Source organism: Brienomyrus brachyistius, chromosome 2, assembly GCF_023856365.1.
Source record: "Brienomyrus brachyistius isolate T26 chromosome 2, BBRACH_0.4, whole genome shotgun sequence".
Classification (NCBI taxonomy): domain Eukaryota; kingdom Metazoa; phylum Chordata; class Actinopteri; order Osteoglossiformes; family Mormyridae; genus Brienomyrus; species Brienomyrus brachyistius.
Genome location: NC_064534.1, coordinates 40,739,482 through 40,765,884, shown reverse-complemented (window position 1 = coordinate 40,765,884; position 26,403 = coordinate 40,739,482). Strand labels below are relative to the sequence as shown.

The 26,403-nt window shown below is 44.2% G+C and overlaps 22 non-coding genes across 22 annotated transcripts; all 22 read right to left on the bottom strand.

Annotated features, from left to right (window-relative positions):
- Window positions 1–262: 262 nt before the first annotated feature.
- Window positions 263–381, bottom strand: LOC125735040 (5S ribosomal RNA). The gene has a single exon (XR_007394339.1). It is a non-coding gene; the product is annotated as a 5S ribosomal RNA (ribosomal RNA).
- A 1,080-nt stretch (window positions 382–1,461) lies between these two features.
- On the bottom strand, window positions 1,462–1,580 carry LOC125735770 (5S ribosomal RNA). Its single transcript, XR_007395060.1, has one exon. It is a non-coding gene; the product is annotated as a 5S ribosomal RNA (ribosomal RNA).
- A 1,074-nt stretch (window positions 1,581–2,654) lies between these two features.
- On the bottom strand, window positions 2,655–2,773 carry LOC125736559 (5S ribosomal RNA). The gene has a single exon (XR_007395837.1). It is a non-coding gene; the product is annotated as a 5S ribosomal RNA (ribosomal RNA).
- Window positions 2,774–3,855: 1,082 nt separating this feature from the next.
- LOC125732688 (5S ribosomal RNA) lies at window positions 3,856–3,974 on the bottom strand. The gene has a single exon (XR_007392061.1). It is a non-coding gene; the product is annotated as a 5S ribosomal RNA (ribosomal RNA).
- A 1,074-nt stretch (window positions 3,975–5,048) lies between these two features.
- On the bottom strand, window positions 5,049–5,167 carry LOC125736853 (5S ribosomal RNA). The gene has a single exon (XR_007396121.1). It is a non-coding gene; the product is annotated as a 5S ribosomal RNA (ribosomal RNA).
- A 1,081-nt stretch (window positions 5,168–6,248) lies between these two features.
- Window positions 6,249–6,367, bottom strand: LOC125732687 (5S ribosomal RNA). Its single transcript, XR_007392060.1, has one exon. It is a non-coding gene; the product is annotated as a 5S ribosomal RNA (ribosomal RNA).
- A 1,074-nt stretch (window positions 6,368–7,441) lies between these two features.
- On the bottom strand, window positions 7,442–7,560 carry LOC125731125 (5S ribosomal RNA). The gene has a single exon (XR_007391411.1). It is a non-coding gene; the product is annotated as a 5S ribosomal RNA (ribosomal RNA).
- Window positions 7,561–8,642: 1,082 nt separating this feature from the next.
- On the bottom strand, window positions 8,643–8,761 carry LOC125730800 (5S ribosomal RNA). Its single transcript, XR_007391090.1, has one exon. It is a non-coding gene; the product is annotated as a 5S ribosomal RNA (ribosomal RNA).
- Window positions 8,762–9,835: 1,074 nt separating this feature from the next.
- LOC125733712 (5S ribosomal RNA) lies at window positions 9,836–9,954 on the bottom strand. Its single transcript, XR_007393050.1, has one exon. It is a non-coding gene; the product is annotated as a 5S ribosomal RNA (ribosomal RNA).
- A 1,074-nt stretch (window positions 9,955–11,028) lies between these two features.
- Window positions 11,029–11,147, bottom strand: LOC125736465 (5S ribosomal RNA). The gene has a single exon (XR_007395743.1). It is a non-coding gene; the product is annotated as a 5S ribosomal RNA (ribosomal RNA).
- A 1,082-nt stretch (window positions 11,148–12,229) lies between these two features.
- Window positions 12,230–12,348, bottom strand: LOC125732686 (5S ribosomal RNA). The gene has a single exon (XR_007392059.1). It is a non-coding gene; the product is annotated as a 5S ribosomal RNA (ribosomal RNA).
- Window positions 12,349–13,422: 1,074 nt separating this feature from the next.
- Window positions 13,423–13,541, bottom strand: LOC125730884 (5S ribosomal RNA). The gene has a single exon (XR_007391177.1). It is a non-coding gene; the product is annotated as a 5S ribosomal RNA (ribosomal RNA).
- A 1,082-nt stretch (window positions 13,542–14,623) lies between these two features.
- Window positions 14,624–14,742, bottom strand: LOC125732685 (5S ribosomal RNA). The gene has a single exon (XR_007392058.1). It is a non-coding gene; the product is annotated as a 5S ribosomal RNA (ribosomal RNA).
- Window positions 14,743–15,816: 1,074 nt separating this feature from the next.
- LOC125731124 (5S ribosomal RNA) lies at window positions 15,817–15,935 on the bottom strand. The gene has a single exon (XR_007391410.1). It is a non-coding gene; the product is annotated as a 5S ribosomal RNA (ribosomal RNA).
- A 1,082-nt stretch (window positions 15,936–17,017) lies between these two features.
- Window positions 17,018–17,137, bottom strand: LOC125737242 (5S ribosomal RNA). The gene has a single exon (XR_007396509.1). It is a non-coding gene; the product is annotated as a 5S ribosomal RNA (ribosomal RNA).
- Window positions 17,138–18,214: 1,077 nt separating this feature from the next.
- LOC125734665 (5S ribosomal RNA) lies at window positions 18,215–18,333 on the bottom strand. Its single transcript, XR_007393968.1, has one exon. It is a non-coding gene; the product is annotated as a 5S ribosomal RNA (ribosomal RNA).
- Window positions 18,334–19,418: 1,085 nt separating this feature from the next.
- On the bottom strand, window positions 19,419–19,537 carry LOC125732684 (5S ribosomal RNA). The gene has a single exon (XR_007392057.1). It is a non-coding gene; the product is annotated as a 5S ribosomal RNA (ribosomal RNA).
- Window positions 19,538–20,615: 1,078 nt separating this feature from the next.
- Window positions 20,616–20,734, bottom strand: LOC125734664 (5S ribosomal RNA). Its single transcript, XR_007393967.1, has one exon. It is a non-coding gene; the product is annotated as a 5S ribosomal RNA (ribosomal RNA).
- Window positions 20,735–21,819: 1,085 nt separating this feature from the next.
- LOC125732683 (5S ribosomal RNA) lies at window positions 21,820–21,938 on the bottom strand. Its single transcript, XR_007392056.1, has one exon. It is a non-coding gene; the product is annotated as a 5S ribosomal RNA (ribosomal RNA).
- A 1,081-nt stretch (window positions 21,939–23,019) lies between these two features.
- On the bottom strand, window positions 23,020–23,138 carry LOC125732682 (5S ribosomal RNA). The gene has a single exon (XR_007392055.1). It is a non-coding gene; the product is annotated as a 5S ribosomal RNA (ribosomal RNA).
- Window positions 23,139–24,222: 1,084 nt separating this feature from the next.
- LOC125732681 (5S ribosomal RNA) lies at window positions 24,223–24,341 on the bottom strand. The gene has a single exon (XR_007392054.1). It is a non-coding gene; the product is annotated as a 5S ribosomal RNA (ribosomal RNA).
- A 1,079-nt stretch (window positions 24,342–25,420) lies between these two features.
- LOC125732680 (5S ribosomal RNA) lies at window positions 25,421–25,539 on the bottom strand. The gene has a single exon (XR_007392053.1). It is a non-coding gene; the product is annotated as a 5S ribosomal RNA (ribosomal RNA).
- Between the last annotated feature and the right edge of the window lie 864 nt (window positions 25,540–26,403).

Sequence of the window (26,403 nt, the reverse complement as noted above, 5' to 3'; positions counted from 1 at the left end):
ACAATAAGTTGTAAAACGTGAATGGGGAGTGACAGTCTTCAAGTTTGTGAGAAGATCGCGACCTGGTGGAATAAAGGCACGAACAGCTTACAGCACCTAGAATTACCAGGAAGTATTTAGAGTAAAACGGTTTCTAAAAGCTGCCTTTATGAATGAGAGAAAAAAAATATAAATATATATAAAATAGTAAAATGGAAGGGGAGTGATAGATTTAAATTAATCGTGAAGTGGAGCGCCCCCTGTATAAAGTAAAAGTGAGAAAAGCTTACAGCACCTGGTATTCCCAGGTGGTTTCCCATCCAAGTACTAACCAGACCCTACCCTGCTTAGCTTCCAAGATCAGACGAGATCGGGCGTGTTCAGGGTGGTATGGCCATAAGCGAGAGATGCTACCAAAAACAGCCATTTTGCATTACACGCGTCTATACATGCCAGTTAGTCCCATTGGATCCTACTCCTGGTTTTTTTTTTTTTTATCTGACTCACACTGCAGCCCCACCATCCAATCGGCAGCGCCGGACCCACACCAAACATTCACCAAACTACTCAGCCGGCAGCCTACCACAATTATTCCATTCTTTCCGGATCCGCACACTTCCTTCTTTTTAACTCCTTTTCACTACCGCACAGGTTAATCGCCGCACGTCCCCCGCCGGCAAACATTACTCCTTTGCCTACTGCATGTAGGCTTCTCTTAACGACCCTCTGTTATCAACTCCGCTAACAGCCACAAAATCTCCGCCGCACGAAGCCCACTGGTAGCTGCTGAATCACATGCTTCCCCAAAACGTCGCGCTGTCAGAACACTGGGAGCTACACACACCAACAAGTCCATACTGCAGGCTGCAGCCAGATCAATTTTCTACATTCAAACATCGACGGCCTCTTCTCTCTAAAAATTCACCAGACCGCTTCTACCACCAGCAAAGAAGTTTCCATCCCTAATTCCTCTGTGATTCCCACTAACCTAAACATTAAGCTGGCATTGAAGGGTGTGAATTACCCCGGCCAATCTGTTCTTTTAAATACAGCTTTTAGCAAGTTTTGAAAGGAGAAGAGCAGAACTTGCTATGCCAATAATATCGAGTCTTCTGTGGCGAAGTGGTTTTTGCATAGAAAACAAAGCGGTCAGTTGAAGAGGAATAATATCAGTACTTTGTTTAAAACTGTGTGTAAAAAGCTGTCTCTTTATCATTAACAATAAGTTGTAAAACGTGAATGGGGAGTGACAGTCTTCAAGTTTGTGAGAAGATCGCGCCCTGGTGGAATAAAGGCACGAACAGCTTACAGCACCTAGAATTACCAGGAAGTATTTAGAGTAAAACGGTTTCTAAAAGCTGCCTTTATGAATGAGAGAAAAAAAAAATATATATATATATGAAATAGTAAAATGGAAGGGGAGTGATAGATTTAAATTAATCGTGAAGTGGAGCGCCCCCTGTATAAAGTAAAAGTGAGAAAAGCTTACAGCACCTGGTATTCCCAGGAGGTCTCCCATCCAAATACTAACCAGACCCTACGCTGCTTGGCTTCCGAGATCAGATGAGATCGGGCGTGTTCAGGGTGGTATGGCCGTAAGCGAGAGATGCTACCAAAAACAGCCCTTTTGCATTACACGCGTCTATACATGCCAGTTAGTCCCATTGGATCCTACTCCTGGTTTTTTTTTTTTTTTTATCTGACTCACACTGCAGCCCCACCATCCAATCGGCAGCGCCGGACCCACACCAAACATTCACCAAACTACTCAGCCGGCAGCCTACCACAATTATTCCATTCTTTCCGCATCCGCACACTTCCTTCTCTTTACCTCCTTTTCACTACCTCACAGGTTAATCGCTGCACGTCCCCCGCCGGCAAACATTACTCCTTTGCCTACCTCTTGCAGGATTCTCTTAACAACCCTCTGTTATCAACTCCGCTAACAGCCACAAAATCTCTGCCGCACGAAGCCCACTGGTAGCTGTTGAATCACATGCTTCTCCAAAACGTCGCGCTGTCAGAGCACTGGGAGCTACACACACCAACAAGTCCATACTGCAGGCTGCAGCCAGAACAATTTTCTACATTCAAACATCGACAGCCTCTTCTCTCTAAAAATTCACCAGACCGCTTCTACCACCAGCAAAGAAGTTTCCATCCCTAATTCTTCTGTGATTCCCACTAACCTAAACATTAAGCTGGCATTGAAGGGTGTAAATTACCCCGGCCAACCTGCTCTTTTAAATACAGCTTTTAGCAAGTTTTGAAAGGAGGAGAAGAGCAGATAATATGCCAATAATATCGAATATTCTGTGGCGAAGTGGTTTTTGCATAGAAAACAAAGCGGTGAGTTGAAGAGGAATTATATTAGTACTTTGTTTAAAACTGTGTGTAAAAAGCTGTCTCTTTATTATTAACAATAAGTTGTAAAACGTGAATGGGGAGTGACAGTCTTCAAGTTTGTGAGAAGATCGCGCCCTGGTGGAATAAAGGCACGAACAGCTTACAGCACCTAGAATTACCAGGCAGTATTTAGAGTAAAACGGTGTGTAAAAGCTGCCTTTATGAATGAGAGAAAAAAGAAATATATAAAATAGTAAAATGGAAGGGGAGTGATACATTTAAATTAATCGTGAAGTGGAGCGCCCCCTGTATAAAGTAAAAGTGAGAAAAGCTTACAGCACCTGGTATTCCCAGGCGGTCTCCCATTCAAGTACTAACCAGACCCTAGCCTGTTTAGCTTCCAAGATCAGACGAGATCGGGCGCGTTCAGGGTGGTATGGCCGTAAGCGAGAGACGCTACCAAAAATAGCCCTTTTGCATTACACGCGTCTATACATGCCAGTTAGTCCCATTGGATCCTACTCCTGTTTTTTTTTTTTTTTTTATCTGACTCACACTGCAGCCCCACCATCCAATCGGCAGTGCCGGAACCACACCAAACATTCACCAAACTACTCAGCCGGCAGCCTACCACAATTATTCCATTCTTTCCGCATCCGCACACTTCCTTCTCTTTAACTCCTTTTCACTACCGCACAGGTTAATCGCCGCACGTCCCCCGCCGGCAAACATTACTCCTTTGCCTACCTCATGCAGGCTTCTCTTAACAACCCTGTGTTATCAACTCCGCTAACAGCCACAAAATCTCTGCCGCACGAAGCCCACTGGTAGCTGTTGAATCACATGCTTCCCCAAAACGTCGCGCTGTCAGAACACTGGGAGCTACACACACCAACAAGTCCATACTGCAGGCTGCATCCAGAACAATTTTCTACATTGAAACATCGACGGCCTCTTCTCTCTAAAAATTCACCAGACCGCTTCTACCACCAGCAAAGAAGTTTCCATCCCTAATACCTCTGTTATTCCCACTAACCTAAACATTAATCTGGCATTGAAGGGTGTGAATTACCCCGGCCAACCTGCTCTTTTAAATAAAGCTTTTAGCAAGTTTTGAAGGGAGGAGAAGAGCAGACCTTGCTTTGCCAATAATATCGAGTCTTCTGTGGCGAAGTGGTTTTTGCATAGAAAACAAAGCGGTGAGTTGAAGAGGAATTATATCAGTACTTTGTTTAAAACTGTGTGTAAAAAGCTGTCTCTTTATCATTAACAATAAGTTGTAAAACGTGAATGGGGAGTGACAGTCTTCAAGTTTGTGAGAAGATCGCGCCCTGGTGGAATAAAGGCACGAACAGCTTACAGCACCTAGAATTACCAGGCAGTATTTAGAGTAAAACGTGTGTAAAAGCTGCCTTCATGAATGAGAGAAAAAAAATATATATATATATAAAATAGTAAAATGGAAGGGGAGTGATAGATTTAAATTAATCGTGAAGTGGAGCGCCCCCTGTATAAAGTAAAAGTGAGATAAGCTTACAGCACCTGGTATTCCCAGGAGGTCTCCCATCCAAGTACTAACCAGACCCTACCCTGCTTGGCTTCCGAGATCGGATGAGATCGGGCGTGTTCAGGGTGGTATGGCCATAAGCGAGAGATGCGACCAAAAACAGCCCTTTTGCATTACACGCGTCTATACATGCCAGTTAGTCCCATTGGATCCTACTAATGTTCTTTTTTTTTTTTTTATCTGACTCACACTGCAGCCCCACCATCCAATCGGCAGCGTCGGACCCACACCAAACATTCACCAAACTACTCAGCCAGCAGCCTACCACAATTATTCCATTCTTTCCGCATCCGCACACTTCCTTCTCTTTAACTCCTTTTCACTACCTCACAGGTTAATCGCTGCACGTCCCCCGCCGGCAAACATTACTCCTTTGCCTACCTCTTGCAGGATTCTCTTAACAACCCTCTGTTATCAACTCCGCTAACAGCCACAAAATCTCTGCCGCACGAAGCCCACTGGTAGCTGTTGAATCACATGCTTCTCCAAAACGTCGCGCTGTCAGAGCACTGGGAGCTACACACACCAACAAGTCCATACTGCAGGCTGCAGCCAGAACAATTTTCTACATTCAAACATCGACAGCCTCTTCTCTCTAAAAATTCACCAGACCGCTTCTACCACCAGCAAAGAAGTTTCCATCCCTAATTCTTCTGTGATTCCCACTAACCTAAACATTAAGCTGGCATTGAAGTGTGTAAATTACCCCGGCCAACCTGCTCTTTTAAATACAGCTTTTAGCAAGTTTTGAAAGGAGGAGAAGAGCAGATAATATGCCAATAATATCGAATATTCTGTGGCGAAGTGGTTTTTGCATAGAAAACAAAGCGGTGAGTTGAAGAGGAATTATATTAGTACTTTGTTTAAAACTGTGTGTAAAAAGCTGTCTCTTTATTATTAACAATAAGTTGTAAAACGTGAATGGGGAGTGACAGTCTTCAAGTTTGTGAGAAGATCGCGCCCTGGTGGAATAAAGGCACGAACAGCTTACAGCAGCTATAATTACCAGGCAGTATTTAGAGTAAAACGGTGTGTAAAAGCTGCCTTTATGAATGAGAGAAAAAAGAAATATATAAAATAGTAAAATGGAAGGGGAGTGATACATTTAAATTAATCGTGAAGTGGAGCGCCCCCTGTATAAAGTAAAAGTGAGAAAAGCTTACAGCACCTGGTATTCCCAGGTGGTCTCCCATTCAAGTACTAACCAGACCCTAGCCTGCTTAGCTTCCAAGATCAGACGAGATCGGGCGCGTTCAGGGTGGTATGGCCGTAAGTGAGAGACGCTACCAAAAATAGCCCTTTTGCATTACACGCGTCTATACATGCCAGTTAGTCCCATTGGATCCTACTCCTGTTTTTTTTTTTTTTTTATCTGACTCACACTGCAGCCCCACCATCCAATCGGCAGTGCCGGAACCACACCAAACATTCACCAAACTACTCAGCCGGCAGCCTACCACAATTATTCCATTCTTTCCGCATCCGCACACTTCCTTCTCTTTAACTCCTTTTCACTACCGCACAGGTTAATCGCCGCACGTCCCCCGCCGGCAAACATTACTCCTTTGCCTACCTCATGCAGGCTTCTCTTAACAACCCTGTGTTATCAACTCCGCTAACAGCCACAAAATCTCTGCCGCACGAAGCCCACTGGTAGCTGTTGAATCACATGCTTCCCCAAAACGTCGCGCTGTCAGAACACTGGGAGCTACACACACCAACAAGTCCATACTGCAGGCTGCATCCAGAACAATTTTCTACATTGAAACATCGACGGCCTCTTCTCTCTAAAAATTCACCAGACCGCTTCTACCACCAGCAAAGAAGTTTCCATCCCTAATACCTCTGTGATTCCCACTAACCTAAACATTAATCTGGCATTGAAGGGTGTGAATTACCCCGGCCAACCTGCTCTTTTAAATAAAGCTTTTAGCAAGTTTTGAAGGGAGGAGAAGAGCAGACCTTGCTTTGCCAATCATATCGAGTCTTCTGTGGCGAAGTGGTTTTTGCATAGAAAACAAAGCGGTGAGTTGAAGAGGAATTATATCAGTACTTTGTTTAAAACTGTGTGTAAAAAGCTGTCTCTTTATCATTAACAATAAGTTGTAAAACGTGAATGGGGAGTGACAGTCTTCAAGTTTGTGAGAAGATCGCGCCCTGGTGGAATAAAGGCACGAACAGCTTACAGCACCTAGAATTACCAGGCAGTATTTAGAGTAAAACGTGTGTAAAAGCTGCCTTTATGAATGAGAGAAAAAAAATATATATATATATAAAATAATAAAATGGAAGGGGAGTGATAGATTTAAATTAATCGTGAAGTGGAGCGCCCCCTGTATAAAGTAAAAGTGAGATAAGCTTACAGCACCTGGTATTCCCAGGAGGTCTCCCATCCAAGTACTAACCAGACCCTACCCTGCTTGGCTTCCGAGATCGGATGAGATCGGGCGTGTTCAGGGTGGTATGGCCATAAGCGAGAGATGCGACCAAAAACAGCCCTTTTGCATTACACGCGTCTATACATGCCAGTTAGTCCCATTGGATCCTACTAATGTTCTTTTTTTTTTTTTTATCTGACTCACACTGCAGCCCCACCATCCAATCGGCAGCGCCGGACCCACACCAAACATTCACCAAACTACTCAGCCAGCAGCCTACCACAATTATTCCATTCTTTCCGCATCCGCACACTTCCTTCTCTTTAACTCCTTTTCACTACCTCACAGGTTAATCGCTGCACGTCCCCCGCCGGCAAACATTACTCCTTTGCCTACCTCTTGCAGGATTCTCTTAACAACCCTCTGTTATCAACTCCGCTAACAGCCACAAAATCTCTGCCGCACGAAGCCCACTGGTAGCTGTTGAATCACATGCTTCTCCAAAACGTCGCGCTGTCAGAGCACTGGGAGCTACACACACCAACAAGTCCATACTGCAGGCTGCAGCCAGAACAATTTTCTACATTCAAACATCGACAGCCTCTTCTCTCTAAAAATTCACCAGACCGCTTCTACCACCAGCAAAGAAGTTTCCATCCCTAATTCTTCTGTGATTCCCACTAACCTAAACATTAAGCTGGCATTGAAGTGTGGAAATTACCCCGGCCAACCTGCTCTTTTAAATACAGCTTTTAGCAAGTTTTGAAAGGAGGAGAAGAGCAGATAATATGCCAATAATATCGAATATTCTGTGGCGAAGTGGTTTTTGCATAGAAAACAAAGCGGTGAGTTGAAGAGGAATTATATTAGTACTTTGTTTAAAACTGTGTGTAAAAAGCTGTCTCTTTATTATTAACAATAAGTTGTAAAACGTGAATGGGGAGTGACAGTCTTCAAGTTTGTGAGAAGATCGCGCCCTGGTGGAATAAAGGCACGAACAGCTTACAGCAGCTATAATTACCAGGCAGTATTTAGAGTAAAACGGTGTGTAAAAGCTGCCTTTATGAATGAGAGAAAAAAGAAATATATAAAATAGTAAAATGGAAGGGGAGTGATACATTTAAATTAATCGTGAAGTGGAGCGCCCCCTGTATAAAGTAAAAGTGAGAAAAGCTTACAGCACCTGGTATTCCCAGACGGTCTCCCATTCAAGTACTAACCAGACCCTAGCCTGCTTAGCTTCCAAGATCAGACGAAATCGGGCGCGTTCAGGGTGGTATGGCCGTAAGTGAGAGACGCTACCAAAAATAGCCCTTTTGCATTACACGCGTCTATACATGCCAGTTAGTCCCATTGGATCCTACTCCTGGTTTTTTTTTTTTTTTTATCTGACTCACACTGCAGCCCCACCATCCAATCGGCAGTGCCGGAACCACACCAAACATTCACCAAACTACTCAGCCGGCAGCCTACCACAATTATTCCATTCTTTCCGCATCCGCACACTTCCTTCTCTTTAACTCCTTTTCACTACCGCACAGGTTAATCGCCGCACGTCCCCCGCCGGCAAACATTACTCCTTTGCCTACCTCATGCAGGCTTCTCTTAACAACCCTGTGTTATCAACTCCGCTAACAGCCACAAAATCTCTGCCGCACGAAGCCCACTGGTAGCTGTTGAATCACATGCTTCCCCAAAACGTCGCGCTGTCAGAACACTGGGAGCTACACACACCAACAAGTCCATACTGCAGGCTGCATCCAGAACAATTTTCTACATTGAAACATCGACGGCCTCTTCTCTCTAAAAATTCACCAGACCGCTTCTACCACCAGCAAAGAAGTTTCCATCCCTAATACCTCTGTGATTCCCACTATCCTAAACATTAATCTGGCATTGAAGGGTGTGAATTACCCCGGCCAACCTGCTCTTTTAAATAAAGCTTTTAGCAAGTTTTGAAGGGAGGAGAAGAGCAGACCTTGCTTTGCCAATAACATCGAGTCTTCTGTGGCGAAGTGGTTTTTGCATAGAAAACAAAGCGGTGAGTTGAAGAGGAATTATATCAGTACTTTGTTTAAAACTGTGTGTAAAAAGCTGTCTCTTTATCATTAACAATAAGTTGTAAAACGTGAATGGGGAGTGACAGTCTTCAAGTTTGTGAGAAGATCGCGCCCTGGTGGAATAAAGGCACGAACAGCTTACAGCACCTAGAATTACCAGGCAGTATTTAGAGTAAAACGTGTGTAAAAGCTGCCTTCATGAATGAGAGAAAAAAAAAATATATATATATAAAATAGTAAAATGGAAGGGGAGTGATAGATTTAAATTAATCGTGAAGTGGAGCGCCCCCTGTATAAAGTAAAAGTGAGAAAAGCTTACAGCACCTGGTATTCCCAGGAGGTCTCCCATCCAAATACTAACCAGACCCTACGCTGCTTGGCTTCCGTGATCAGATGAGATCGGGCGTGTTCAGGGTGGTATGGCCGTAAGCGAGAGATGCTACCAAAAACAGCCCTTTTGCATTACACGCGTCTATACATGCCAGTTAGTCCCATTGGATCCTACTCCTGGTTTTTTTTTTTTTTTTATCTGACTCACACTGCAGCCCCACCATCCAATCGGCAGCGCCGGACCCACACCAAACATTCACCAAACTACTCAGCCGGCAGCCTACCACAATTATTCCATTCTTTCCGCATCCGCACACTTCCTTCTCTTTACCTCCTTTTCACTACCTCACAGGTTAATCGCTGCACGTCCCCCGCCGGCAAACATTACTCCTTTGCCTACCTCTTGCAGGATTCTCTTAACAACCCTCTGTTATCAACTCCGCTAACAGCCACAAAATCTCTGCCGCACGAAGCCCACTGGTAGCTGTTGAATCACATGCTTCTCCAAAACGTCGCGCTGTCAGAGCACTGGGAGCTACACACACCAACAAGTCCATACTGCAGGCTGCAGCCAGAACAATTTTCTACATTCAAACATCGACAGCCTCTTCTCTCTAAAAATTCACCAGACCGCTTCTACCACCAGCAAAGAAGTTTCCATCCCTAATTCTTCTGTGATTCCCACTAACCTAAACATTAAGCTGGCATTGAAGGGTGTAAATTACCCCGGCCAACCTGCTCTTTTAAATACAGCTTTTAGCAAGTTTTGAAAGGAGGAGAAGAGCAGATAATATGCCAATAATATCGAATATTCTGTGGCGAAGTGGTTTTTGCATAGAAAACAAAGCGGTGAGTTGAAGAGGAATTATATTAGTACTTTGTTTAAAACTGTGTGTAAAAAGCTGTCTCTTTATTATTAACAATAAGTTGTAAAACGTGAATGGGGAGTGACAGTCTTCAAGTTTGTGAGAAGATCGCGCCCTGGTGGAATAAAGGCACGAACAGCTTACAGCACCTAGAATTACCAGGCAGTATTTAGAGTAAAACGGTGTGTAAAAGCTGCCTTTATGAATGAGAGAAAAAAGAAATATATAAAATAGTAAAATGGAAGGGGAGTGATACATTTAAATTAATCGTGAAGTGGAGCGCCCCCTGTATAAAGTAAAAGTGAGAAAAGCTTACAGCACCTGGTATTCCCAGGCGGTCTCCCATTCAAGTACTAACCAGACCCTACCCTGCTTGGCTTCCGAGATCGGATGAGATCGGGCGTGTTCAGGGTGGTATGGCCATAAGCGAGAGATGCGACCAAAAACAGCCCTTTTGCATTACACGCGTCTATACATGCCAGTTAGTCCCATTGGATCCTACTAATGTTCTTTTTTTTTTTTTTATCTGACTCACACTGCAGCCCCACCATCCAATCGGCAGCGTCGGACCCACACCAAACATTCACCAAACTACTCAGCCAGCAGCCTACCACAATTATTCCATTCTTTCCGCATCCGCACACTTCCTTCTCTTTAACTCCTTTTCACTACCTCACAGGTTAATCGCTGCACGTCCCCCGCCGGCAAACATTACTCCTTTGCCTACCTCTTGCAGGATTCTCTTAACAACCCTCTGTTATCAACTCCGCTAACAGCCACAAAATCTCTGCCGCACGAAGCCCACTGGTAGCTGTTGAATCACATGCTTCTCCAAAACGTCGCGCTGTCAGAGCACTGGGAGCTACACACACCAACAAGTCCATACTGCAGGCTGCAGCCAGAACAATTTTCTACATTCAAACATCGACAGCCTCTTCTCTCTAAAAATTCACCAGACCGCTTCTACCACCAGCAAAGAAGTTTCCATCCCTAATTCTTCTGTGATTCCCACTAACCTAAACATTAAGCTGGCATTGAAGTGTGTAAATTACCCCGGCCAACCTGCTCTTTTAAATACAGCTTTTAGCAAGTTTTGAAAGGAGGAGAAGAGCAGATAATATGCCAATAATATCGAATATTCTGTGGCGAAGTGGTTTTTGCATAGAAAACAAAGCGGTGAGTTGAAGAGGAATTATATTAGTACTTTGTTTAAAACTGTGTGTAAAAAGCTGTCTCTTTATTATTAACAATAAGTTGTAAAACGTGAATGGGGAGTGACAGTCTTCAAGTTTGTGAGAAGATCGCGCCCTGGTGGAATAAAGGCACGAACAGCTTACAGCACCTAGAATTACCAGGCAGTATTTAGAGTAAAACGGTGTGTAAAAGCTGCCTTTATGAATGAGAGAAAAAAGAAATATATAAAATAGTAAAATGGAAGGGGAGTGATACATTTAAATTAATCGTGAAGTGGAGCGCCCCCTGTATAAAGTAAAAGTGAGAAAAGCTTACAGCACCTGGTATTCCCAGGTGGTCTCCCATTCAAGTACTAACCAGACCCTAGCCTGTTTAGCTTCCAAGATCAGACGAGATCGGGCGCGTTCAGGGTGGTATGGCCGTAAGCGAGAGACGCTACCAAAAATAGCCCTTTTGCATTACACGCGTCTATACATGCCAGTTAGTCCCATTGGATCCTACTCCTGTTTTTTTTTTTTTTTTTATCTGACTCACACTGCAGCCCCACCATCCAATCGGCAGTGCCGGAACCACACCAAACATTCACCAAACTACTCAGCCGGCAGCCTACCACAATTATTCCATTCTTTCCGCATCCGCACACTTCCTTCTCTTTAACTCCTTTTCACTACCGCACAGGTTAATCGCCGCACGTCCCCCGCCGGCAAACATTACTCCTTTGCCTACCTCATGCAGGCTTCTCTTAACAACCCTGTGTTATCAACTCCGCTAACAGCCACAAAATCTCTGCCGCACGAAGCCCACTGGTAGCTGTTGAATCACATGCTTCCCCAAAACGTCGCGCTGTCAGAACACTGGGAGCTACACACACCAACAAGTCCATACTGCAGGCTGCATCCAGAACAATTTTCTACATTGAAACATCGACGGCCTCTTCTCTCTAAAAATTCACCAGACCGCTTCTACCACCAGCAAAGAAGTTTCCATCCCTAATACCTCTGTTATTCCCACTAACCTAAACATTAATCTGGCATTGAAGGGTGTGAATTACCCCGGCCAACCTGCTCTTTTAAATAAAGCTTTTAGCAAGTTTTGAAGGGAGGAGAAGAGCAGACCTTGCTTTGCCAATCATATCGAGTCTTCTGTGGCGAAGTGGTTTTTGCATAGAAAACAAAGCGGTGAGTTGAAGAGGAATTATATCAGTACTTTGTTTAAAACTGTGTGTAAAAAGCTGTCTCTTTATCATTAACAATAAGTTGTAAAACGTGAATGGGGAGTGACAGTCTTCAAGTTTGTGAGAAGATCGCGCCCTGGTGGAATAAAGGCACGAACAGCTTACAGCACCTAGAATTACCAGGCAGTATTTAGAGTAAAACGTGTGTAAAAGCTGCCTTTATGAATGAGAGAAAAAAAATATATATATATATAAAATAGTAAAATGGAAGGGGAGTGATAGATTTAAATTAATCGTGAAGTGGAGCGCCCCCTGTATAAAGTAAAAGTGAGATAAGCTTACAGCACCTGGTATTCCCAGGAGGTCTCCCATCCAAGTACTAACCAGACCCTACCCTGCTTGGCTTCCGAGATCGGATGAGATCGGGCGTGTTCAGGGTGGTATGGCCATAAGCGAGAGATGCGACCAAAAACAGCCCTTTTGCATTACACGCGTCTATACATGCCAGTTAGTCCCATTGGATCCTACTAATGTTCTTTTTTTTTTTTTTATCTGACTCACACTGCAGCCCCACCATCCAATCGGCAGCGTCGGACCCACACCAAACATTCACCAAACTACTCAGCCAGCAGCCTACCACAATTATTCCATTCTTTCCGCATCCGCACACTTCCTTCTCTTTAACTCCTTTTCACTACCTCACAGGTTAATCGCTGCACGTCCCCCGCCGGCAAACATTACTCCTTTGCCTACCTCTTGCAGGATTCTCTTAACAACCCTCTGTTATCAACTCCGCTAACAGCCACAAAATCTCTGCCGCACGAAGCCCACTGGTAGCTGTTGAATCACATGCTTCTCCAAAACGTCGCGCTGTCAGAGCACTGGGAGCTACACACACCAACAAGTCCATACTGCAGGCTGCAGCCAGAACAATTTTCTACATTCAAACATCGACAGCCTCTTCTCTCTAAAAATTCACCAGACCGCTTCTACCACCAGCAAAGAAGTTTCCATCCCTAATTCTTCTGTGATTCCCACTAACCTAAACATTAAGCTGGCATTGAAGTGTGTAAATTACCCCGGCCAACCTGCTCTTTTAAATACAGCTTTTAGCAAGTTTTGAAAGGAGGAGAAGAGCAGATAATATGCCAATAATATCGAATATTCTGTGGCGAAGTGGTTTTTGCATAGAAAACAAAGCGGTGAGTTGAAGAGGAATTATATTAGTACTTTGTTTAAAACTGTGTGTAAAAAGCTGTCTCTTTATTATTAACAATAAGTTGTAAAACGTGAATGGGGAGTGACAGTCTTCAAGTTTGTGAGAAGATCGCGCCCTGGTGGAATAAAGGCACGAACAGCTTACAGCAGCTATAATTACCAGGCAGTATTTAGAGTAAAACGGTGTGTAAAAGCTGCCTTTATGAATGAGAGAAAAAAGAAATATATAAAATAGTAAAATGGAAGGGGAGTGATACATTTAAATTAATCGTGAAGTGGAGCGCCCCCTGTATAAAGTAAAAGTGAGAAAAGCTTACAGCACCTGGTATTCCAAGGTGGTCTCCCATTCAAGTACTAACCAGACCCTAGCCTGCTTAGCTTCCAAGATCAGACGAGATCGGGCGCGTTCAGGGTGGTATGGCCGTAAGTGAGAGACGCTACCAAAAATAGCCCTTTTGCATTACACGCGTCTATACATGCCAGTTAGTCCCATTGGATCCTACTCCTGTTTTTTTTTTTTTTTTTATCTGACTCACACTGCAGCCCCACCATCCAATCGGCAGTGCCGGAACCACACCAAACATTCACCAAACTACTCAGCCGGCAGCTTACCACAATTATTCCATTCTTTCCGCATCCGCACACTTCCTTCTCTTTAACTCCTTTTCACTACCGCACAGGTTAATCGCCGCACGTCCCCCGCCGGCAAACATTACTCCTTTGCCTACCTCATGCAGGCTTCTCTTAACAACCCTGTGTTATCAACTCCGCTAACAGCCACAAAATCTCTGCCGCACGAAGCCCACTGGTAGCTGTTGAATCACATGCTTCCCCAAAACGTCGCGCTGTCAGAACACTGGGAGCTACACACACCAACAAGTCCATACTGCAGGCTGCATCCAGAACAATTTTCTACATTGAAACATCGACGGCCTCTTCTCTCTAAAAATTCACCAGACCGCTTCTACCACCAGCAAAGAAGTTTCCATCCCTAATACCTCTGTGATTCCCACTAACCTAAACATTAATCTGGCATTGAAGGGTGTGAATTACCCCGGCCAACCTGCTCTTTTAAATAAAGCTTTTAGCAAGTTTTGAAGGGAGGAGAAGAGCAGACCTTGCTTTGCCAATCATATCGAGTCTTCTGTGGCGAAGTGGTTTTTGCATAGAAAACAAAGCGGTGAGTTGAAGAGGAATTATATCAGTACTTTGTTTAAAACTGTGTGTAAAAAGCTGTCTCTTTATCATTAACAATAAGTTGTAAAACGTGAATGGGGAGTGACAGTCTTCAAGTTTGTGAGAAGATCGCGCCCTGGTGGAATAAAGGCACGAACAGCTTACAGCACCTAGAATTACCAGGCAGTATTTAGAGTAAAACGTGTGTAAAAGCTGCCTTTATGAATGAGAGAAAAAAAATATATATATATATAAAATAATAAAATGGAAGGGGAGTGATAGATTTAAATTAATCGTGAAGTGGAGCGCCCCCTGTATAAAGTAAAAGTGAGATAAGCTTACAGCACCTGGTATTCCCAGGAGGTCTCCCATCCAAGTACTAACCAGACCCTACCCTGCTTGGCTTCCGAGATCGGATGAGATCGGGCGTGTTCAGGGTGGTATGGCCATAAGCGAGAGATGCGACCAAAAACAGCCCTTTTGCATTACACGCGTCTATACATGCCAGTTAGTCCCATTGGATCCTACTAATGTTCTTTTTTTTTTTTTTATCTGACTCACACTGCAGCCCCACCATCCAATCGGCAGCGCCGGACCCACACCAAACATTCACCAAACTACTCAGCCAGCAGCCTACCACAATTATTCCATTCTTTCCGCATCCGCACACTTCCTTCTCTTTAACTCCTTTTCACTACCTCACAGGTTAATCGCTGCACGTCCCCCGCCGGCAAACATTACTCCTTTGCCTACCTCTTGCAGGATTCTCTTAACAACCCTCTGTTATCAACTCCGCTAACAGCCACAAAATCTCTGCCGCACGAAGCCCACTGGTAGCTGTTGAATCACATGCTTCTCCAAAACGTCGCGCTGTCAGAGCACTGGGAGCTACACACACCAACAAGTCCATACTGCAGGCTGCAGCCAGAACAATTTTCTACATTCAAACATCGACAGCCTCTTCTCTCTAAAAATTCACCAGACCGCTTCTACCACCAGCAAAGAAGTTTCCATCCCTAATTCTTCTGTGATTCCCACTAACCTAAACATTAAGCTGGCATTGAAGTGTGTAAATTACCCCGGCCAACCTGCTCTTTTAAATACAGCTTTTAGCAAGTTTTGAAAGGAGGAGAAGAGCAGATAATATGCCAATAATATCGAATATTCTGTGGCGAAGTGGTTTTTGCATAGAAAACAAAGCGGTGAGTTGAAGAGGAATTATATTAGTACTTTGTTTAAAACTGTGTGTAAAAAGCTGTCTCTTTATTATTAACAATAAGTTGTAAAACGTGAATGGGGAGTGACAGTCTTCAAGTTTGTGAGAAGATCGCGCCCTGGTGGAATAAAGGCACGAACAGCTTACAGCAGCTATAATTACCAGGCAGTATTTAGAGTAAAACGGTGTGTAAAAGCTGCCTTTATGAATGAGAGAAAAAAGAAATATATAAAATAGTAAAATGGAAGGGGAGTGATACATTTAAATTAATCGTGAAGTGGAGCGCCCCCTGTATAAAGTAAAAGTGAGAAAAGCTTACAGCACCTGGTATTCCCAGACGGTCTCCCATTCAAGTACTAACCAGACCCTAGCCTGCTTAGCTTCCAAGATCAGACGAAATCGGGCGCGTTCAGGGTGGTATGGCCGTAAGTGAGAGACGCTACCAAAAATAGCCCTTTTGCATTACACGCGTCTATACATGCCAGTTAGTCCCATTGGATCCTACTCCTGTTTTTTTTTTTTTTTTTATCTGACTCACACTGCAGCCCCACCATCCAATCGGCAGTGCCGGAACCACACCAAACATTCACCAAACTACTCAGCCGGCAGCCTACCACAATTATTCCATTCTTTCCGCATCCGCACACTTCCTTCTCTTTAACTCCTTTTCACTACCGCACAGGTTAATCGCCGCACGTCCCCCGCCGGCAAACATTACTCCTTTGCCTACCTCATGCAGGCTTCTCTTAACAACCCTGTGTTATCAACTCCGCTAACAGCCACAAAATCTCTGCCGCACGAAGCCCACTGGTAGCTGTTGAATCACATGCTTCCCCAAAACGTCACGCTGTCAGAACACTGGGAGCTACACACACCAACAAGTCCATACTGCAGGCTGCATCCAGAACAATTTTCTACATTGAAACATCGACGGCCTCTTCTCTCTAAAAATTCACCAGACCGCTTCTACCACCAGCAAAGAAGTTTCCATCCCTAATACCTCTGTGATTCCCACTATCCTAAACATTAATCTGGCATTGAAGGGTGTGAATTACCCCGGCCAACCTGCTCTTTTAAATAAAGCTTTTAGCAAGTTTTGAAGGGAGGAGAAGAGCAGACCTTGCTTTGCCAATAACATCGAGTCTTCTGTGGCGAAGTGGTTTTTGCATAGAAAACAAAGCGGTGAGTTGAAGAGGAATTATATCAGTACTTTGTTTAAAACTGTGTGTAAAAAGCTGTCTCTTTATCATTAACAATAAGTTGTAAAACGTGAATGGGGAGTGACAGTCTTCAAGTTTGTGAGAAGATCGCGCCCTGGTGGAATAAAGGCACGAACAGCTTACAGCACCTAGAATTACCAGGCAGTATTTAGAGTAAAACGTGTGTAAAAGCTGCCTTCATGAATGAGAGAAAAAAAAAAAATATATATATAAAATAGTAAAATGGAAGGGGAGTGATAGATTTAAATTAATCGTGAAGTGGAGCGCCCCCTGTATAAAGTAAAAGTGAGATAAGCTTACAGCACCTGGTATTCCCAGGAGGTCTCCCATCCAAGTACTAACCAGACCCTACCCTGCTTGGCTTCGAGAGATCGGATGAGATCGGGCGTGTTCAGGGTGGTATGGCCATAAGCGAGAGATGCGACCAAAAACAGCCCTTTTGCATTACACGCATCTATACATGCCAGTTAGTCCCATTGGATACTACTAATGTTCTTTTTTTTTTTTTTATCTGACTCACACTGCAGCCCCACCATCCAATCGGCAGCGCCGGACCCACACCAAACATTCACCAAACTACTCAGCCAGCAGCCTACCACAATTATTCCATTCTTTCCGCATCCGCACACTTCCTTCTTTTTAACTCCTTTTCACTACCGCACAGGTTAATCGCCGCACGTCCCCCGCCGGCAAACATTACTCCTTTGCCTATTGCATGCAGGCTTCTCTTAACGACCCTCTGTTATCAACTCCGCTAACAGCCACAAAATCTCCGCCGCACGAAGCCCACTGGTAGCTGCTGAATCACATGCTTCCCCAAAACGTTGCGCTGTCAGAACACTGGGAGCTACACACACCAACAAGTCCATACTGCAGGCTGCAGCCAGAACAATTTTCTACATTCAAACATCGACGGCCTCTTCTCTCTAAAAATTCACCAGACCGCTTCTACCACCAGCAAAGAAGTTTCCATCCCTAATTCCTCTGTGACTCCCACTAACCTAAACATTAAGCTGGCATTGAAGGGTGTGAATTACCCCGGCCAATCTGTTCTTTTAAATACAGCTTTTAGCAAGTTTTGAAAGGAGAAGAGCAGAACTTGCTATGCCAATAATATCGAGTCTTCTGTGGCGAAGTGGTTTTTGCATAGAAAACAAAGCGGTCAGTTGAAGAGGAATAATATCAGTACTTTGTTTAAAACTGTGTGTAAAAAGCTGTCTCTTTATCATTAACAATAAGTTGTAAAACGTGAATGGGGAGTGACAGTCTTCAAGTTTGTGAGAAGATCGCGCCCTGGTGGAATAAAGGCACGAACAGCTTAGAGCACCTTGAATTACCAGGAAGTATTTAGAGTAAAACGGTGTGTAAAAGCTACCTTTATGAATGAGAGAAAAATATATATATATATAAAATAGTAAAATGGAAGGGGAGTGATAGATTTAAATTAATCCTGAAGTGGAGCGCCCCCTGTATAAAGTAAAAGTGAGAAAAGCTTACAGCACCTGGTATTCCCAGGAGGTATCCCATCCAAGTACTAACCAGACCCTACCCTGCTTAGCTTACGAGATCGGATGAGATCGGGCGTGTTCAGGGTGGTATGGCCATAAGCGAGAGACGCTACCAAAAACAGCCCTTTTGCATTACACGCCTCTATACATGCCAGTTGGTCCCATTGGATCCTACTAATGTTCTTTTTTTTTTTTTTATCTGACTCACACTGCAGCCCCACCATCCAATCGGCAGCGCCGGACCCACACCAAACATTCACCAAACTACTCAGCCAGCAGCCTACCACAATTATTCCATTCTTTCCGCATCCGCACACTTCCTTCTTTTTAACTCCTTTTCACTACCGCACAGGTTAATCGCCGCACGTCCCCCGCCGGCAAACATTACTCCTTTGCCTACTGCATGCAGGCTTCTCTTAACGACCCTCTGTTATCAACTCCGCTAACAGCCACAAAATCTCCGCCGCACGAAGCCCACTGGTAGCTGCTGAATCACATGCTTCCCCAAAACGTCGCGCTGTCAGAACACTGGGAGCTACACACACCAACAAGTCCATACTGCAGGCTGCAGCCAGAACAATTTTCTACATTCAAACATCGACGGCCTCTTCTCTCTAAAAATTCACCAGACCGCTTCTACCACCAGCAACGAAGTTTCCATCCCTAATTCCTCTGTGACTCCCACTAACCTAAACATTAAGCTGGCATTGAAGGGTGTGAATTACCCCGGCCAATCTGTTCTTTTAAATACAGCTTTTAGCAAGTTTTGAAAGGAGAAGAGCAGAACTTGCTATGCCAATAATATCGAGTCTTCTGTGGCGAAGTGGTTTTTGCATAGAAAACAAAGCGGTCAGTTGAAGAGGAATAATATCAGTACTTTGTTTAAAACTGTGTGTAAAAAGCTGTCTCTTTATCATTAACAATAAGTTGTAAAACGTGAATGGGGAGTGACAGTCTTCAAGTTTGTGAGAAGATCGCGCCCTGGTGGAATAAAAGCACGAACAGCTTAGAGCACCTTGAATTACCAGGAAGTATTTAGAGTAAAACGGTGTGTAAAAGCTACCTTTATGAATGAGAGAAAAATATATATATATATATATATATAAAATAGTAAAATGGAAGGGGAGTGATAGATTTAAATTAATCGTGAAGTGGAGCGCCCCCTGTATAAAGTATAAGTGAGAAAAGCTTACAGCACCTGGTATTCCCAGGAGGTCTCCCATCCAAGTACTAACCAGACCCTACCCTGCTTGGCTTCCGAGATCGGATGAGATCGGGCGTGTTCAGGGTGGTATGGCCATAAGCGAGAGACGCGACCAAAAACAGCCCTTTTGCATTACACGCGTCTATACATGCCAGTTAGTCCCATTGGATCCTACTCCTGGTTTTTTTTTTATTTTTAATCTGACTCACACTGCAGCACCACCATCCAATCGGCAGCGCCGGACCCACACCAAACATTCACCAAACTACTCAGCCGGCAGCCTACCACAATTATTCCATTCTTTCCGCATCCGCACACTTCCTTCTTTTTAACTTCTTTTCACTACCGCACAGGTTAATCGCCGCACGTCCCCCGCCGGCAAACATTACTCCTTTGCCTACTGCATGCAGGCTTCTCTTAACGACCCTCTGTTATCAACTCCGCTAACAGCCACAAAATCTCCGTCGCACGAAGCCCACTGGTAGCTGCTGAATCACATGCTTCCCCAAAACGTTGCGCTGTCAGAACACTGGGAGCTACACACACCAACAAGTCCATACTGCAGGCTGCAGCCAGAACAATTTTCTACATTCAAACATCGACGGCCTCTTCTCTCTAAAAATTCACCAGACCGCTTCTACCACCAGCAAAGAAGTTTCCATCCCTAATTCCTCTGTGACTCCCACTAACCTAAACATTAAGCTGGCATTGAAGGGTGTGAATTACCCCGGCCAATCTGTTCTTTTAAATACAGCTTTTAGCAAGTTTTGAAAGGAGAAGAGCAGAACTTGCTATGCCAATAATATCGAGTCTTCTGTGGCGAAGTGGTTTTTGCATAGAAAACAAAGCGGTCAGTTGAAGAGGAATAATATCAGTACTTTGTTTAAAACTGTGTGTAAAAAGCTGTCTCTTTATCATTAACAATAAGTTGTAAAACGTGAATGGGGAGTGACAGTCTTCAAGTTTGTGAGAAGATCGCGCCCTGGTGGAATAAAGGCACGAACAGCTTAGAGCACCTTGAATTACCAGGAAGTATTTAGAGTAAAACGGTGTGTAAAAGCTACCTTTATGAATGAGAGAAAAATATATATATATATAAAATAGTAAAATGGAAGGGGAGTGATAGATTTAAATTAATCCTGAAGTGGAGCGCCCCCTGTATAAAGTAAAAGTGAGAAAAGCTTACAGCACCTGGTATTCCCAGGAGGTATCCCATCCAAGTACTAACCAGACCCTACCCTGCTTAGCTTACGAGATCGGATGAGATCGGGCGTGTTCAGGGTGGTATGGCCATAAGCGAGAGACGCTACCAAAAACAGCCCTTTTGCATTACACGCCTCTATACATGCCAGTTGGTCCCATTGGATCCTACTAATGTTCTTTTTTTTTTTTTTATCTGACTCACACTGCAGCCCCACCATCCAATCGGCAGCGCCGGACCCACACCAAACATTCACCAAACTACTCAGCCAGCAGCCTACCACAATTATTCCATTCTTTCCGCATCCGCACACTTCCTTCTTTTTAACTCCTTTTCACTACCGCACAGGTTAATCGCCGCACGTCCCCCGCCGGCAAACATTACTCCTTTGCCTACTGCATGCAGGCTTCTCTTAACGACCCTCTGTTATCAACTCCGCTAACAGCCACAAAATCTCCGCCGCACGAAGCCCACTGGTAGCTGCTGAATCACATGCTTCCCCAAAACGTCGCGCTGTCAGAACACTGGGAGCTACACACACCAACAAGTCCATACTGCAGGCTGCAGCCAGAACAATTTTCTACATTCAAACATCGACGGCCTCTTCTCTCTAAAAATTCACCAGACCGCTTCTACCACCAGCAACGAAGTTTCCATCCCTAATTCCTCTGTGACTCCCACTAACCTAAACATTAAGCTGGCATTGAAGGGTGTGAATTACCCCGGCCAATCTGTTCTTTTAAATACAGCTTTTAGCAAGTTTTGAAAGGAGAAGAGCAGAACTTGCTATGCCAATAATATCGAGTCTTCTGTGGCAAAGTGGTTTTTGCATAGAAAACAAAGCGGTCAGTTGAAGAGGAATAATATCAGTACTTTGTTTAAAACTGTGTGTAAAAAGCTGTCTCTTTATCATTAACAATAAGTTGTAAAACGTGAATGGGGAGTGACAGTCTTCAAGTTTGTGAGAAGATCGCGCCCTGGTGGAATAAAAGCACGAACAGCTTAGAGCACCTTGAATTACCAGGAAGTATTTAGAGTAAAACGGTGTGTAAAAGCTACCTTTATGAATGAGAGAAAAATATATATATATATATATATATAAAATAGTAAAATGGAAGGGGAGTGATAGATTTAAATTAATCGTGAAGTGGAGCGCCCCCTGTATAAAGTATAAGTGAGAAAAGCTTACAGCACCTGGTATTCCCAGGAGGTCTCCCATCCAAGTACTAACCAGACCCTACCCTGCTTGGCTTCCGAGATCGGATGAGATCGGGCGTGTTCAGGGTGGTATGGCCATAAGCGAGAGACGCGACCAAAAACAGCCCTTTTGCATTACACGCGTCTATACATGCCAGTTAGTCCCATTGGATCCTACTCCTGGTTTTTTTTTTTTTTTTAATCTGACTCACACTGCAGCACCACCATCCAATCGGCAGCGCCGGACCCACACCAAACATTCACCAAACTACTCAGCCGGCAGCCTACCACAATTATTCCATTCTTTCCGCATCCGCACACTTCCTTCTTTTTAACTTCTTTTCACTACCGCACAGGTTAATCGCCGCACGTCCCCCGCCGGCAAACATTACTCCTTTGCCTACTGCATGCAGGCTTCTCTTAACGACCCTCTGTTATCAACTCCGCTAACAGCCACAAAATCTCCGCCGCACGAAGCCCACTGGTAGCTGCTGAATCACATGCTTCCCCAAAACGTCGCGCTGTCAGAACACTGGGAGCTACACACACCAACAAGTCCATACTGCAGGCTGCTGCCAGAACAATTTTCTACATTCAAACATCGACGGCCTCTTCTCTCTAAAAATTCACCAGACCGCTTCTACCACCAGCAAAGAAGTTTCCATCCCTAATTCCTCTGTGATTCCCACTAACCTGAACATTAAGCTGGCATTGAAGGGTGTGAATTACCCCGGCCAATCTGTTCTTTTAAATACAGCTTTTAGCAAGTTTTGAAAGGAGAAGAGCAGAACTTGCTATGCCAATAATATCGAGTCTTCTGTGGCGAAGTGGTTTTTGCATAGAAAACAAAGCGGTCAGTTGAAGAGGAATAATATCAGTACTTTGTTTAAAACTGTGTGTAAAAAGCTGTCTCTTTATCATTAACAATAAGTTGTAAAACGTGAATGGGGAGTGACAGTCTTCAAGTTTGTGAGAAGATCGCGCCCTGGTGGAATAAAGGCACGAACAGCTTACAGCACCTAGAATTACCAGGAAGTATTTAGAGTAAAACGGTTTCTAAAAGCTGCCTTTATGAATGAGAGAAAAAAAAAATATATATATATAAAATAGTAAAATGGAAGGGGAGTGATAGATTTAAATTAATCGTGAAGTGGAGCGCCCCCTGTATAAAGTAAAAGTGAGATAAGCTTACAGCACCTGGTATTCCCAGGAGGTCTCCCATCCAAGTACTAACCAGACCCTACCCTGCTTGGCTTCCGAGATCGGATGAGATCGGGCGTGTTCAGGGTGGTATGGCCATAAGCGAGAGATGCGACCAAAAACAGCCCTTTTGCATTACACGCGTCTATACATGCCAGTTAGTCCCATTGGATCCTACTAATGTTCTTTTTTTTTTTTTTTATCTGACTCACACTGCAGCCCCACCATCCAATCGGCAGCGCCGGACCCACACCAAACATTCACCAAACTACTCAGCCAGCAGCCTACCACAATTATTCCATTCTTTCCGCATCCGCACACTTCCTTCTTTTTAACTCCTTTTCACTACCGCACAGGTTAATCGCCGCACGTCCCCCGCCGGCAAACATTACTCCTTTGCCTACTGCATGCAGGCTTCTCTTAACGACCCTCTGTTATCAACTCCGCTAACAGCCACAAAATCTCCGCCGCACGAAGCCCACTGGTAGCTGCTGAATCACATGCTTCCCCAAAACGTCGCGCTGTCAGAACACTGGGAGCTACACACACCAACAAGTCCATACTGCAGGCTGCAGCCAGAACAATTTTCTACATTCAAACATCGACGGCTTCTTCTCTCTAAAAATTCACCAGACCGCTTCTACCACCAGCAAAGAAGTTTCCATCCCTAATTCCTCTGTGACTCCCACTAACCTAAACATTAAGCTGGCATTGAAGGGTGTGAATTACCCCGGCCAATCTGTTCTTTTAAATACAGCTTTTAGCAAGTTTTGAAAGGAGAAGAGCAGAACTTGCTATGCCAATAATATCGAGTCTTCTGTGGCGAAGTGGTTTTTGCATAGAAAACAAAGCGGTCAGTTGAAGAGGAATAATATCAGTACTTTGTTTAAAACTGTGTGTAAAAAGCTGTCTCTTTATCATTAACAATAAGTTGTAAAACGTGAATGGGGAGTGACAGTCTTCAAGTTTGTGAGAAAATCGCGCCCTGGTGGAATAAAGGCACGAACAGCTTAGAGCACCTTGAATTACCAGGAAGTATTTAGAGTAAAACGGTGTGTAAAAGCTGCCTTTATGAATGAGAGAAAAATATATATATATATATATATAAAATAGTAAAATGGAAGGGGAGTGATAGATTTAAATTAATCCTGAAGTGGAGCGCCCCCTGTATAAAGTAAAAGTGAGAAAAGCTTACAGCACCTGGTATTCCCAGGAGGTCTCCCATCCAAGTACTAACCAGACCCTACCCTGCTTGGCTTCCGAGATCGGATGAGATCGGGCGTGTTCAGGGTGGTATGGCCATAAGCGAGAGACGCGACCAAAAACAGCCCTTTTGCATTACACGCGTCTATACATGCCAGTTAGTCCCATTGGATCCTACTCCTGGTTTTTTTTTTATTTTTAATCTGACTCACACTGCAGCACCACCATCCAATCGGCAGCGCCGGACCCACACCAAACATTCACCAAACTACTCAGCCGGCAACCTACCACAATTATTCCATTCTTTCCGCATCCGCACACTTCCTTCTTTTTAACTTCTTTTCACTACTGCACAGGTTAATCGCCGCACGTCCCCCGCCGGCAAACATTACTCCTTTGCCTACTGCATGCAGGCTTCTCTTAACGACCCTCTGTTATCAACTCCGCTAACAGCCACAAAATCTCCGCCGCACGAAGCCCACTGGTAGCTGCTGAATCACATGCTTCCCCAAAACGTCGCGCTGTCAGAACACTGGGAGCTACACACACCAACAAGTCCATACTGCAGGCTGCAGCCAGAACAATTTTCTACATTCAAACATCGACGGCCTCTTCTCTCTAAAAATTCACCAGACCGCTTCTACCACCAGCAAAGAAGTTTCCATCCCTAATTCCTCTGTGATTCCCACTAACCTAAACATTAAGCTGGCATTGAAGGGTGTGAATTACCCCGGCCAATCTGTTCTTTTAAATACAGCTTTTAGCAAGTTTTGAAAGGAGAAGAGCAGAACTTGCTATGCCAATAATATCGAGTCTTCTGTGGCGAAGTGGTTTTTGCATAGAAAACAAAGCGGTCAGTTGAAGAGGAATAATATCAGTACTTTGTTTAAAACTGTGTGTAAAAAGCTGTCTCTTTATCATTAACAATAAGTTGTAAAACGTGAATGGGGAGTGACAGTCTTCAAGTTTGTGAGAAGATCGCGCCCTGGTGGAATAAAGGCACGAACAGCTTACAGCACCTAGAATTACCAGGAAGTATTTAGAGTAAAACGGTTTCTAAAAGCTGCCTTTATGAATGAGAGAAAAAATATATATATATATAAAATAGTAAAATGGAAGGGGAGTGATAGATTTAAATTAATCGTTAAGTGGAGCGCCCCCCGTTTAAAGTAAAAGTGAGAAAAGCTTACAGCACCTGGTATTCCCAGGAGGTCTCCCATCCAAGTACTAACCAGACCCTACCCTGCTTGGCTTCCGAGATCGGATGAGATCGGGCGTGTTCAGGGTGGTATGGCCATAAGCGAGAGACGCGACCAAAAACAGCCCTTTTGCATTACACGCGTCTATACATGCCAGTTAGTCCCATTGGATCCTACTCCTGGTTTTTTTTTTTTTTTTTATCTGAATCACACTGCAGCACCACCATCCAATCGGCAGCGCCGGACCCACACCAAACATTCACCAAACTACTCAGCCGGCAGCCTACCACAATTATTCCATTCTTTCCGCATCCGCACACTTCCTTATTTTTAACTCCTTTTCACTACCGCACAGGTTAATCGCCGCACGTCCCCCGTCGGCAAACATTACTCCTTTGCCTACTGCATGCAGGCTTCTCTTAACGACCCTCTGTTATCAACTCCGCTAACAGCCACAAAATCTCCGCCGCACGAAGCCCACTGGTAGCTGTTGAATCACATGCTTCTCCAAAACGTCGCGCTGTCAGAGCACTGGGAGCTACACACGCCAACAAGTCCATACTGCAGGCTGCAGCCAGAACAATTTTCTACATTCAAACATCGACGGCCTCTTCTCTCTAAAAATTCACCAGACCGCTTCTACCACCAGCAAAGAAGTTTCCATCCCTAATTCTTCTGTGATTCCCACTAACCTAAACATTAAGCTGGCATTGAAGTGTGTAAATTACCCCGGCCAACCTGCTCTTTTAAATACAGCTTTTAGCAAGTTTTGAAAGGAGGAGAAGAGCAGATAATATGCCAATAATATCGAATATTCTGTGGCGAAGTGGTTTTTGCATAGAAAACAAAGCGGTGAGTTGAAGAGGAATTATATTAGTACTTTGTTTAAAACTGTGTGTAAAAAGCTGTCTCTTTATTATTAACAATAAGTTGTAAAACGTGAATGGGGAGTGACAGTCTTCAAGTT